General features: G+C 36.4%; 2 non-coding genes across 2 annotated transcripts; both read right to left on the reverse strand.

The window, feature by feature from the left end:
- Window positions 1-1198: 1198 nt before the first annotated feature.
- Window positions 1199-1270, reverse strand: TRNAD-GUC (transfer RNA aspartic acid (anticodon GUC)). The gene has a single exon. It is a non-coding gene; the product is annotated as a tRNA-Asp (tRNA).
- Window positions 1271-4170: 2900 nt separating this feature from the next.
- On the reverse strand, window positions 4171-4242 carry TRNAD-GUC (transfer RNA aspartic acid (anticodon GUC)). Its single transcript has one exon. It is a non-coding gene; the product is annotated as a tRNA-Asp (tRNA).
- Window positions 4243-9630: the final 5388 nt, after the last annotated feature.

Raw genomic sequence — 9630 nt, forward strand, 5'->3', positions numbered from 1 at the left:
CCAAAACTTAATCCACATCACGCCCCTGCATTCAACATACATTTTTATTTATATCATTCTTGTTATTTGAAGAGCGTCCGTACCTCTTCAAAGAGAGATACTCATGCACAAATAATAATTTTGGTCTTTTTATGGGAGCACATCAGACACGATGTGCACGATTTTACTGCATGTCCAAAAAATGTTTTTGAATTCCCTCTGAACCAAAAATGAACCAAAAAACAAAATAACTTAACAAAGGATATACATGTTTATGATTGCAACATACCAAACTTCAAACACAGACTCACACACACACTCACACATGCACCGAGCAGTCTATGAAGTTTAAATTTATGGCAAATTTTCAACTAGTTTTAATTACTTTAATTAACAAACCAGAATTGGATTTTTAGTCTAAAAAACAAATAAGGCGAATAGTAGTTTGAATGAATAAATGAAACAAAAAAACAACTCCAGTGAATTTGCACAAAACTGTTAGAATAAATTTGTCAAAGTGTCAGTCATAATTTGTTGGAACAAAAATAACTAATTTAAATGAGAGAGAGAGAGTTTATTACAAACAAATGGAAAAATAGACAAACCAACAGCATTTAGCCAGAGTTTTATTGACATACACACACTCCGTTTTATTTCCCATCACTTGACAGGATACACTTTTATGACACTTTTGTCAACAACAAATCATAAACTGTTTAAATGTTGTTGTTATATTTTTTTTATATGACATTAATTATGGTTATATATTTTTGTTTCCAGGGCATGGCTCTGAGGTAAATTGCAAAACGCAACTAATAATCTGAGTTTGACGCATGTCAACCAATTTGGTGGTTAAGCTGTCAACATTTACAGTTGGGTGAGCGCTTTTAAATGTTTTATGTGACATTTTATATGGTTATGGCGTTACAACGGTTTGGGAAGTTTGTTTTGTAAGTAATATACAGGTATATGGTCTCAATAAATGGTGTGAATTAAAAAAGAAAAAGGCACATATCCGCTGTCGGGACTCCAAAATTAAATGTTATTATTTTGGCTATGAATATCTGGAATCTATTTCTTGCCTTTTGACATTTATTTATAATTTGACCATTTGAACAGCGGCAAAAAGACCAATTCCTAATCACGTTTTAACCAGTATATTAGAATATTATATACATCATTAAAAAAAATTGGTGTCTCAGAAATAAAAATTCCACATCTCCCCGACGGGGAATTGAACCCCGGTCTCCCGCGTGACAGGCGGGGATACTAACCACTATACTATCGAGGATGTTGAGAAACCGCATTTCAGAAACGAATCCTAGGCTTAAAAGTTATTTGGTCGTATTCTTTTCGTATTTTTTAACAGAATTTTCTGTACATTTTCAGTCTCTGTTCCCAGTATATAGCAAACATCCTTGAATAGAACTGTCCGCATAGGTCCAAGTTTTGGTATGGCCCCAATATAACTCCAGATATTCGGTATTTTGATAATTTTAATCACAATTTTCACCGGAAATGTTTGGAATTTCAAGTTTCTAATGGGTACTACCGTCTATGACAGCAAATTGGGTATACAGGTCCACCTCTTCGTATAGCCCCCATATAACGGTACCTCCTTATATTCAGTATTTTGACCGACTTTATTTACCAAAAATGTTTAACATTTCGTATATTATGCCCAAAATGGGTACTACAGATTGTGACAGCAAATTGGTTATGCAGATCCATGTCTTCGTATAGTCCCCATATAGATGAGATGAGATAAAAAACTGCAACCAACTTCAGACTGATGTCATTTCTAAGCCACTCGTCCTACAGTTATTAAAAGTATTCCAGTGACAGCTCATTATATTGTTTACAAGCGTACAAAAGCATTTTGGTGAGAATTTTCCAGAAAAAAGTTATTCGTGATGGAATTCAAGCGTGATGGTGTGATTTCTTTATATCTGGCTGGAAACCCACAAGTGGCTATCGTTAGAGAACTTCAGCATTTAAATGTGAATAAATCTTTTGTGTTTCGTACCATCGCTCGTTGCCGTGATACTGGTAGTGGACGGAAGAAACGGCAACATCAGTAGAAAAGGTTCGAAAAGTAAAGAAGCGACTTGATCGAAACCTGCGTCGCAGTGGTGGAAAAATGGCTCGTGAGCTGAACATATCGCAATATTTCATTCGGCAAATATTGAAAAATGAGTTCGGGGTAAAGCCATTGAAGTTCTAAAAATTGCAAGAACTTACACCGCAATAGAAAGAAAATAGACTCAAAAGAGCTAAAGAGTTGCTTCGCTTGGCCGAAATTTGGTTTTCTCCGATGAGAAAAAATTCGTTGTCCAGTAGTTTGTAAACAAACAAAATGATCGTGTTTACTTGCCAAATAGGTTGGTTGGCCACCATAACTCAAGCTCCGGTCATGGCGATGGTGTGGGCCGCAATAACAGCCAATGTGTCGCTCTCCGCTCGTTTTATTCGACCGTGGCATCAGAATAAATGCCGAATATTATCGCGAAAATATTCTGGAGGGTGTATTAAAGCCTTGGGAACGCAAACATCTTTTAGCCGCAGAGCTTGGACATTTCAACACGACTCAGCACAATCGCACTCAGTACGCGATGAGATTCCTCGCTTTATTTCCAGCGCATAATGGCCACCAATATCTTCGGATACCAATCCGTTGGACTATTGTCTCTGGAGCATTTTGGAAAGCAAGGTTGGCATTAAAAAATACCAAAATGTCGATCATCTTAAGCAAGCGCTTCGCCGGGAATGGGCCATAATACAGCAGAGCAACATTCAGGCAGCTTGTGACGGTTTCGTTGGCCGATTGAAGGCCATAATTCGTGCCATAGGTGATCAATTCGAACAAATCTAAACTTATTCTAAAATTTGATGCTATTTCTGACATTTATTGCTTTCATTCAATAAAATTTAAAATAGTAATGTGGAAATTATGGCGTTTTACTTTGTACCTTCAGCTATTCGGTATTTTGTCGATTTTATCTCAAAATTGTATTTGGAGTTCGCAATAGGCACCGCCTTCTGTCCCACATTATTGGCTATACAGGTCCACGTTTTCGTATAGCCCCCATATAATAGCTCCACCTAGTAGTACTTTAATAATTTCAACGCAATTTATTGAAAATTTTCAAGTTCCTCCCAAATGGTGGAGGAAATTTAAAGTTCGGTCCAGTCGAACTTAGTTCCTTTGTTTTGCTTGGTTTTATTTTAAAACACTCCTCATTGACATAATTTTGAAAAACAAAGAGGTCCTTTGCTAAGAAACTAAAGCAATTTGATTTATAACTAAACCAGCAAAGAAAGGTCCAAATCGAAAGGGCCCGACTTTATAATACCTTAGCACTATGCATATAGGGTAGAGCTACCCCTAAAAATAAACGTTTACATGGGCAATTTATGAGAAGTAGTACCAAATACCATGGTTTTTGAATACGCTTTTTTATGGCATTTGAGCAATTAAAATTTTGAAACCGGAGGGAATGCACTAATGTACGGGAGGCATATCCTACTCTGAATCGATTCACTAAATTTGAGGGAAACATTTGTGTCTCTTGACTTTGAGAACATTTAAATTAAAACATATATATCAGAGCTATAACAATATCTGAACCTAATTTACCAATCTATTTGAGCTAATATATAAAATCGGATGAGGATATATACGGAAGCTATATCGAAATCTGAACCAAGCTGGCACCTAATATCGTTGTTTTGTAGTGAATTTTTACGAGGTACGTGAATATAAAATCGGAAATAACCATATATATATATATATATATATATATATATATATATATATATATGGGAGCTAAATTTAAAGTATTTGCTTAATACGGCTGAATTCGACCGTATGTTCCAAAATCTATTCAATTCATTATTTTAACCTTTTGGGGCACAATTAACATGAAATCGGATAAAATATATATGGAAGCTATATAAAACCGTACTGATCTCAATATAATTAGACAACGATATTTCTGAGCTGTATTTGATATCTTTTCCCGACTATCGTTGTTTCGGCGGTGGGGGTCACAAATAACAAATCGGATGAACAATATATATGGAGCTATATCTAAATCTGAACAGATTTTCACCAAATTTTATAATGGCTTCCAAAATGATGTGTCGCTCATAATCCATCCATATCCTTCAAGAAAAAAATAATGTCAAGGCCTCCCCGACGGGGAATTGAACCCCGGTCTCCCGCGTGACAGGCGGGGATACTAACCACTATACTATCGAGGACGTTATTTGAAACTGCAGATCAAATTTTTTTTCTGAGTTCCAGTGGTTTCAAAAATTAAAAAAAAAATTAATGCATAATCAGTGCATCACCTTTCTAAATTCAGTCAAGGCCTGAACATATTCCGCAATGCAATAACAAATGAGAATTAAGAAACTGCTCTCCAAGGGGAATTGAAAACACGGGGACACAATCCACTTTCTAGAATTTCCGGTCTAGCTTCTTGACTTTCCCTTATGAAATTAGAAATATTATCTTGCACCTGAGTTGTATTTCACCATCACATACCTATTGAACCGATTTTTTGTGTTTATATGTAAGGAGATCTAAAAGAAACCTAAACATTCTAAATCGCCCTAAAGAGCTCTAAAAGTCAAATACAAGGGACATTTCAAAATTAATTAAAGCGCCCTGCGCCAAATATCGTTAAGATTGTGTAGAGCCTTTACACGAATATGAATTTAGCTAAGTTAGGCTACCTCTAAAAAATGTGGAATTGAACCCGGTCTTTCGCAAAACAAACTAAGATTTTATTTGCTCAGCATGGCTATCACCAACTTTTTGAGGATCATATCAAATTTTTCAAAAAAGATTACGAATGTTTCGAACGAATGATCCGCTAAAAAAACATTTTCAACAATGGTGTTGTATCCTTACACAGATTTAATACAAACTAACTAAAAGATATTCCTCCCCGACGGGGAATTGAACCCCGGTCTCCCGCGTGACAGGCGAAAACATTAGAGGTCTTCTATAGACAGAAGACCTTTTCAAGGGACTCCTATAGACAGAAGGCTTTTTAAAGGGAAAGTTTCCTACCTATATAAAAAAGGAAGCTTAGAAGTATTTTATGATTCGAAACCCCTTCGTCGGGGTGATCAACGGACCGAAGACTTACAGGTATTTTTTTTAAATTTCTTCTATGAACCTAATCCTTTTCCAAAGTTTTTTTATTGATATATGGACAAAAGATTATTTAAACTTCCGCTATAACATTAAGATCTTTTGAAGTTCTTCTATTGTTTCCCATTGATCGAAGACATCCATATGTATTTTTGAACCGAAGACCCCACAAAAATCTTTAACAAACTCGATTTTCTTTAAAGAAAATTTTAAAGACTGCAAACTATTTGCAGATTTAGAGTTTTATCCCTACCAAGATTTATATCAAATTTAATAAAATATGTTGCCTCCCCGACGGGGAATTGAACCCCGGTCTCCCGCGTGACAGGCGGGGATACTAACCACAATACTATCGAGGATTTAGACGGTATTTTTGGACTTTTTCCATCTCAGAAGATTGAAATCTAGAAATTCTCAAATTTTACATATTCTAACAAAAAAAGGAGGCCATGTCCGTCGGTCTGTCTGTCCCACTGATAAATATCGGTCCACATTTCTGTATAGCCCCCATGGCTTTGGCCCTTATGGCCCTCATTTCTTACACAATTCTTTATGGTACCCTCTGATTTTCTGTAGTACGAATTTGAAACAAATTCGCACCAAAATAAGATATAATTTGAAATTTCGATTTCAAAGTAGAAAGTTGATCCCCTCGCAAAAATATTTAATATCGGTCCACATTTAAGTATTGACCCCATGAGAATTTTTATAGATTTGTTGGACATTTCCCAATCTCATGGGTTTGAAATTTGAAAATTCCGATAGCATAGAAAATTTAATGAATTCTACCAAAAAGGAGGCCATTTCCGTCGGTCTGTCTCTACTTCTGATGAAATCTAGATAGAGCCGGCAATATTGAAGTTAGAGCTTTGGAGTTTTGCACAGGTATTATCGAATGTTTGATATAGAAAATGGGCTATATCGGTCCACATTTAGGTATATATGAGGGATATACCTTTGGTCCTACTTTTATTTGCTTACACACATTATGATAGCTCCGAATTGGGACCAAATTCGGAACAAAATTAGCTATAATATTGCATTTTTTACGTTTCTTAGTGGATTGTTGATCTTCTCGCAAAAATAAAAATAAAATAAGCCATAATTTTTACATTTTTTTTTAATTTTATTGAATGAAAGCAAAAAATGTCGAAAAAAGCATAAAATTTTAGAATAAGTCTAGATTTGTTCGAATTGGTCACCCTTGCCACGAATTATGGCCTTCAAATGGTCAATGAAACCGTCACACGCTGCCCGAATGTTGCTCTGCGGTATTTTGGCCCGTTCCCGGCGAAGGGCTTGCTTAAGGTGATCGACACTTTGATATATTTTAGTACCAACCTTGATTTCCAAAATACTCGAGACACAATAGTCCTACGGGTTTGTATCCGGAGATTTTGGTGGCCATTGTGCGCTGGAAATGAAGCGAGGTACCTCATTTTGTAACCATTTGTAATATTCGGCATTTATTCTGATGCCATGGTCGATTAGTAAGAGCGGACAGCGATTATCGGCTGTTATGGCGGCCCACACCATCACCATGACCGGCGCTTGAGTTCTGGTGGCCAACCGCAGGTGCACATTTTTAGCTGACCTCTTTGGCACATAAACACGACAATTTTGTTTGTTTACAAACTGCTGGATAAAGAATGTTTTCTCATCGGAGAAAACCAAATTCGGCAGTTCACCACTTTCGGCCAAGCGAGGCAACTCTTTAGCTCTTTTGAGTCTATTTTCTTCTGTTGCGGTGTGAGTTCTTGCACTTTTTGGAATTTCATTGGTTTAAACCAGATATCATTTTTCAATATTTGCCGAATGGAATATTGCGATATGTTCAGTTCCCGAGCCATTTTTCGGCCACTGCGACGCGGGTTTCGATCAAGTCGCTTCTTTACTTTTCGAACCAATTCTGCTGATGTTGCTATTTTCTTCCGTCCATTTCCTTGACGTCGGGCTACGCTATCAGTATCACGGTAACGAGCGATGGTACGAGACACAAAAGATTTATTTACATTTAAATGCTGGAGTGCTTTAACGATAGCCACTTGTGTTTTCTAGCCAAATATAAAGAAATCACACTATCACGTTTGAATTCCATAACGAAGAACTTTGTTTCTGGAAAATTCTCACCAAAAAGCTTTTGTACGCTTGTAAACAATATAATGAGCTGTCACTGGATTAATTTTAACAGCTGTCGGACGAGTGGTTTAGAAATGACAGGAATCTAAATTTGGTTGCATTTTTTTCATCTCACCCAGTATATTCAACTTCTTCTCTATTTCATTCTTTGTTTTAATTCCCTTATTTCCTCGAATTGCACAAATTCTCCATATCTGCTTAGCTTCGCCACTAACCACATTATTAAACATCAGAAATGTATCCCTCTCAACTTGACCACCTAAATATTCGCACATAAAATACAACCCACCGGCATATTAACAAAAATGAACAAACAAACCAACCAAACAAGCAACCGACCGTTAGGCAGACAGACAGCCAGCCAGCCAGCCAAACTGAACGACCCGACCACCAAAACCGTATTACTCGTAAAGCACTTGAAAGGAAATTTTCATTACGTTAATTACCGAAAACAAATATGAGCAATTTTTGAATGTGATTTCATTTATGTAAACACTACAGGAGTACTCGAACAAAACACACTTGGATTACCACAAACCTGGCCATCCCACACCCAGGATGTATGTCCGCCACTCCCTCCACTGCTCGTTTACTCTTTTCCATTTAAAAACAACAAACATTCATGAATCTGGACTTCAATCTTTCGTTGCGCACAATAACAAAGGCACACTTGAGTTAACATAGTCAAGGCAATGGACAATGAAGGCTAGCTAGGTGGAGGGCTGGACATCAAAACAGCAACAACGACAACAACACGGACAACATAGACAGCTACGGCAGCAACAACATGAATGTTAACAACAAAAACATCAAAACAAATTATAAAACAGCAACATCCAAACGTTGGTACGCTATAGCGTCAGGATTCACCCAAAGGAATATAACACCGACATGAATATCACCAACCAACAACAACAACAACACCATCACTGGCAGCAGCAAAAGCAATGATGAAAAACTAGCCCTGGCATATTGCAAATGTTCAACCGACCACTTGACAGGGTATTATGTTGTTTGTGCTTGCTGCTGTGTTCATTCATCCTATATTGTCTGAGTGTGTTTGCGTTGAATCCTTCCAACATTTTGCAATCCTGGATTGAACAAAACAAAACAAAAAAACACACACAAAATTCAACGAAAATGCGAAAATTCGACAATCATGTATTGATGTGTACGTACACACACACAAACACATAACTTCTGGGATATTCTACTCACACACACACATTTTACAACGCAACACAACATATATTCGACCGAATCTTGGCCAGCATATATGTCCAGTCAAACAGTCAGGATCATTTGAGTATAAGAGCTGAAGCATCGCTTAAAATGATTATGGAAGGGGTGCAAAATGATAATGCGGTGGAAAATGAAAATGACGAATTTTTGGAAAGACTAGATTTTATATCGACTGAATCGCTTCAGTTGAGGCCTTTTGGAGTCTTCGCAAAAATATATTTGTATAAAATTAAACAAAATTACAGAATACGTTAGGTTTAACTGGGTCCTTACTGTCCACCATGTGAAATTTTGACCAATGGTTAAATCGGCCATTCCTTAATTTCCAAAAAATTTTTGGGAGGAATCGAACTATATTTTGAGAAATATCGATATATCAAATTACCATAGAACTACCAAATTATCTACGAGGATCGAAAGCTTCAAAGCACCGAAATTTAATGGCTGTATCAAAAGTTAACCAACATTGAATTTTTGTGAGGAGTTGAATTACCTGAGAAACTAGAAAATTGAAATTATATATGATTTTGTTCTAAATTGGGGCTGAAACTTTGGTGGCTTTAATAAAAATGGACCTTTACGGAATATTTCTGGAGTTGGGCTACCCACTAAGAACCCGAAATGTTAAAGTGGGGCCGAAACATTTAAAATGTTGAAAATCAAAATATACCGTTATATGGTGAATGTACCAAACAATGGGCTTACATTCAATATTTTTTGCGAAGAGTTGAACTACCCACTGAGAGACCAAAATGTCAAATTAAAACTGATTTAGTTGGAAATTTAAGTTGACACCTTCAATATTCTGAAAATCCGAGGTAATGTTATGTGAGTGGCTATACCAAAAACTGCACCTATTTTGACTATTTTGTTGTGAGTAGTTAAAGTATCCACACATAAGACGAAATTAAAGCTGATTTGTTTAGCAAATACAAAGGAAGAAGAGGTTAACTATCTGCTGAGAGATGGAAATGTAAAATTAAACTGATTTTGTTGGAAATTCGGATCGAAGCCTTCAAAAATGAAGAGTTACTGTTATATGGGCTATATCATACACCCTTTTTTTTTTTTTTGTTTTTTTTTTGCCTGAAAATATCGGAAATGTG

Source organism: Musca domestica, unplaced genomic scaffold, assembly GCF_030504385.1.
Source record: "Musca domestica strain aabys unplaced genomic scaffold, Musca_domestica.polishedcontigs.V.1.1 46, whole genome shotgun sequence".
NCBI classification, from domain to species: Eukaryota; Metazoa; Arthropoda; class Insecta; order Diptera; family Muscidae; genus Musca; species Musca domestica.